The sequence below is a fragment of the Nannospalax galili genome, unplaced genomic scaffold, assembly GCF_000622305.1.
Source record: "Nannospalax galili isolate Female #2095 unplaced genomic scaffold, S.galili_v1.0 scaffold179, whole genome shotgun sequence".
NCBI classification, from domain to species: Eukaryota; Metazoa; Chordata; class Mammalia; order Rodentia; family Spalacidae; genus Nannospalax; species Nannospalax galili.
The window spans coordinates 2,314,907-2,319,345 of NW_008342627.1; the positions used below are offsets into that span (position 1 = coordinate 2,314,907).

General features: G+C 45.2%; 1 long non-coding RNA gene across 1 annotated transcript; it reads right to left on the minus strand.

The window, feature by feature from the left end:
* Window positions 1-102: 102 nt before the first annotated feature.
* On the minus strand, window positions 103-4,219 carry LOC115071334. Its single transcript, XR_003850422.1, has 3 exons — window positions 4,054-4,219; window positions 2,223-2,418; window positions 103-1,670 (listed from the first exon to the last, which is right to left on the minus strand). It is a non-coding gene; the product is annotated as an uncharacterized LOC115071334 (long non-coding RNA).
* Window positions 4,220-4,439: the final 220 nt, after the last annotated feature.

Consider the following 4,439-nt stretch of genomic DNA (forward strand, 5'->3'; position numbering starts at 1 on the left):
GCCCCGTGTCTCTGTGATTCAGGTTTGAGTTATTTCCTGTCCCTTTGTTCTCCCTGTGGCTGGGTGCCATCAGTTTCACAGCTCCTCTCACACTTCCTCACAATTCCATTTTTAAGTGAGTCCTTCACATCCGCGTATACTCCTTTTGAATTTTTAATGGAATTTTTGTGATTTTTATACCATATAGTTTGACGGCACTAGATCCATTCCCCTCTCTGCACCTCCCCCACTGCTCCCCCAATTTAATAAACTCATATATAATACGGCCTATGGAGTATGATATGTGTCCCCCAGTGTCCTTCAGTGTGGATCCATCCATTGGGATCACCAAGAGTCCCATCCCTCTAAGACAACTGTCTTTCTCCCTGTCTCCCAGCAGCCATCAACTCCGAATACTTTCAAAAATAGTGTGAGGTGTTTAAGGACAAGTAAAAATCAAATCTCCAGGTAAAATGGACCCACGTGTGAAACACTCTAGGGTCGTTTTAGATCCCGCACAGCCTTGTGCCGCATTGAGTGATGGTTTTCAGGTCATCTGTGCAACAAGCTACATTTTTAAGGTTTGGCTTGGGACTGCAACACATTAAATTCGAGGTAAAAGCTGATGTGCTCTGGCAGTGGGAGGCTGGGAGGGAGATCACAAGGTCTATCCTGGCTTTGGATGTTCTAGAGATGACCACTGTCTGGAGACTAGGCCTGAGTGCTCCTCAGTGTTCTGGGACAGTGCTCCAAGACAACACATGTGCATACCAGTAATCTGGCCTGGACCTCATCTAGAAGTTTGTATTTCTAGGAAGCTTCTAAAAGACACCAGTTCTATGGACACAGACTATACTTCAGGAGTAGACCCCTCAATTTCTCTGTATTAAAAATAAGATACATTTTAAGCTTGTCATATACTAGAGAACATTCTATCTCTCTTCCTTCAGAGGTCAAGAAAATAAATGCATTGTTTTCTGAACTCATGATGATTCCTCTAATGTGTTTTTAATTTTGTGCATTCCATTTGGAATTGGACAGTGGCCAGATGAAATGATCAAGCAGATTATATCATCAAGACTCTTTCTGGAATCAAAATTAGTCGATGGGGGAGGAGGTCCTAAGCACAGCAAGTCATAAGAACAAAAAAATCAAGCTACTTGAGGGGAAGTGCACCCATACTGGTAACTGATAAACCGCAAACTCAATCACAACAAGACGCAGTAGGGGTGCCACAGTTACCAGAGCTGTCTCCATCTGGACTCAGATGCTTCCCTGTCTGACCATGGCAACCATGGAACGTCTTCCAGTGAAGAATAACTCGGTACAAACAGTCTGTGAATCAGAGGTCAGGGTCAGGTCAGCCGGAGCTGTGGAGTCAAAGTGATGGATATTTCGCACATGGTGGGCAGAACCAGGGCTTGCTCACTTCCTGACCACATGAGGACAGTTTCTGGGCTTGGCTACCCTTTCCTTCTTTTCCGTATGACCTTTTCTCTTTTATCTACAACTCTACTTAAAATTCTTGGTGCATGATCTCCGGATCTGGATCTTCCTCTTTGATCTTTCCTGCAGTCTTTATTTTTACTCTGCAAGTTAGTTATTCTTTTCTTGCTTTTGCTTTCTTGCGTTCATTCATAAAATATTTAAACAGAGACATAGACGAGAGGAAACAAGCCAGTCTTTGGTTTCTGAGGGAGAGATGGAGAATACAGTGATTACAGTTCAGTGGACAGTTGTTGGTCTCATTCCTTTAACACCTGGACACTTCTCCTTTCTTTAATCCCTAGACAACAGCTGCAGCACCCTCCATAGAACTGTGGGGCCCCTGTGATACCCTGGCTCCCTGTGGGTGGTAAATCAGGACAGTAGCGCTCCAGGTCTTTTTCTAGGAATCCTCCATCCTCCAGCATCTTCCTCCTGTTTCTATAGGTATCTCTTGACAGCTTGGTCTCAGGGATGGTCCCTGCCTCTTATTTGGCACAGACTAAGCCCCAGAAACACAGGATCTAGTAACAGACTTCTACAACAGAATAGCTTATATGCAGGAGAACCACAGAAGCCAGGAGAAAAACAGGAAGATCACGGGCTTGGGGGGTCAGTGCTTCCCCTCTGTAGATGATAGTGGGCTAGCAGGGGCCAGGGAGCCCTCAACCCCCAGTCCTCATCCCCCAGCCCCCAGCCCTCAGCCCTCAGCCCATCCCCATCTCCACAGACTGACCAGTAGAACTCCTTCTTCCTACCTCTGTCCTGATCTCACACAGCACAGGAGGCCTCTCTTCTCACAGTCAATAAAGGTCAACCAAAGTATCCTGGAGAGCAGAGTAGGCTCTGTGTTTCTCACAAGAATTCCTGTCTTTTAAGGCCATCATCTCAGATCCCACCAAGGATATGAAATAACAGAATGAAAGCACATGGCCATTCATAAGAGAGATGAATCTGGGAAACCACATTCAGTATGAAAAGAAAGCTACCAAAAACGAATTCTGTTTTCTAAAGGCTACACATTAATTTAAAAGATGTAATGTGGGCAAGACATCCATATGTAGTGAAACCATTTTAACATCTGTCTTGAAAACAGCTCCGATCCACGAGGCAGGTTGATGCTGCATGCAGGGCAGGATGATTTGGGAGAATGGAATGCATCAAAGGCCTGTGGCAGCCCTCACTTTGAGACCAGATTCCAGTTCCAGATATTGTATGGAGGATTTGGGTGGTAACATGGCTTTAGTTTCATGCCTTATAAATGCTACTTATGGTATACAGACTTTTTTTAAAGACAAAATTTGATGATAAGATTTGCGCAGAATACTGATTCCATCGATTTTAGAGTCATAGTTGGAGCAGGGGGTTAGCAGGGTCTCTGAGAGAACATGACTATTGAGATAATATTAAAAGGCTAGTAACTGTTCCCATCTGTTCTTACTGCAACTCAAATTCAGTATGACTGAAATAAACTCATATTTGAGCCTGTAGTTCAAGCTGGCTTGTGTCTCCCTCAAAATGTCACGGGAACAATTTGTTGAGGACACGAAGCTGGTTGGTTCTTGTGCTGGTGATAGAGCCCCTCAGTGGTCTTACTGGTGTTTCACTAGGGAACAAGTTTGCTGTATTTACAAGGCAGGCCCTGGAGTTGGGATGTGGGGGAGGCATGCTTGGGTAAGACTGGGTAAAGACCACCATGAACATTTGTGATGGTTAGTACTGGTTGTCAAGATGACAGGCGTTAGAATCATCTAGGAGACTAGGCATTGGGCATGTCTGTGAAGGAATTTCTACCCTGAGCTGATTGAGGTGGGACGATTACCCTCAATGTGGGTGGCTCAGTTCATGGTATGAAAAAGAGAAGGTGAATCCAGGTCTGGTGGCAGGTGCCTTTAATCCTAGCACTGGGAAGGCAGAGGCAGGCAGATCTCTGTGAGATCGAGGTCAGATACATAGCAAGCTCCAGACCAGCTGGGGCCAGAGGGAGACCCTATCAAAAAAAAGGAGCAGGTGCACCAAGCACCAGCAAGCACCTCCATCTGCTTTCCCACTGTGGACTCAGCAGGACCAGTCACCTCAAGCTCCTGCACTGCTGTGACTCCCCCACTGTGACGGCTTATACCCTCAAAGTGAGAGCCAAAATAAACCCTTCCTTAAAAGCTTTGTCACAGTAGAAAAGCAAGTAGCTCATTGCATTAGATGTTTTAGAGCCAAAAACAAGGATTTTGATGAACGTGGTCACATTTTTTTGTTCAATTTTTCAGATAAATTTTCCTGGAATCTCTAAGTTTGGATATGAGACCAGGGGACTGCTGGAGTCTGTCAGTGTGGACTGCTGGAGTCTGTCAGTCAGTGTGGACTGCTGGAGTCTGTGGTTTCCTTTCTCTTGTGTTCTTTCTGCATTTATCATTCAAGGAAGCACTTGTTATGCAGAGAGTGGGCAATGGAATGTGGAGACAGAAATTGGACACCTGCTTCTTGGTTCCGAGTCAGTGCACCTTATTAAACCCACATCTGATGTTTCCTTAAAGGAGCCGAGAAAGGGAGTTAGCACCAAGGTCTAAGTTCACAGCAGATCCATCCACTCACCTCCTCCACACCAGCCAGAAAGTCTCCTCTGAATGCAGACCCCCAACAAGGTGTGATGTCAGCCAGTTTCATGCTGCAGTGTTCAGCGCTTGTTACACAAGGAAAACCATGAAAGGAGGAAAGAAATTCAGTCTCTTACAACAGAACCTAGAACAAAAGAGACTGATCTCAGGCTGAAATCCTGCCTGGAATTTGGCAATTCTGTCCACAAACTCAGGTTACTCAACATTGTGACTGACTGAGGTTCTGAGTCTCTCTCTCTCTCTCTCTCTCTCTCTCTCTCTCTCTCTCTCCTTGCTGTGTGCATATGTATTTGTATGAATGTTTGCATGTGTATTTATGTACGTGTGGGTATATGCATGTGTGTATGTGTGTCTCTGTGTGTA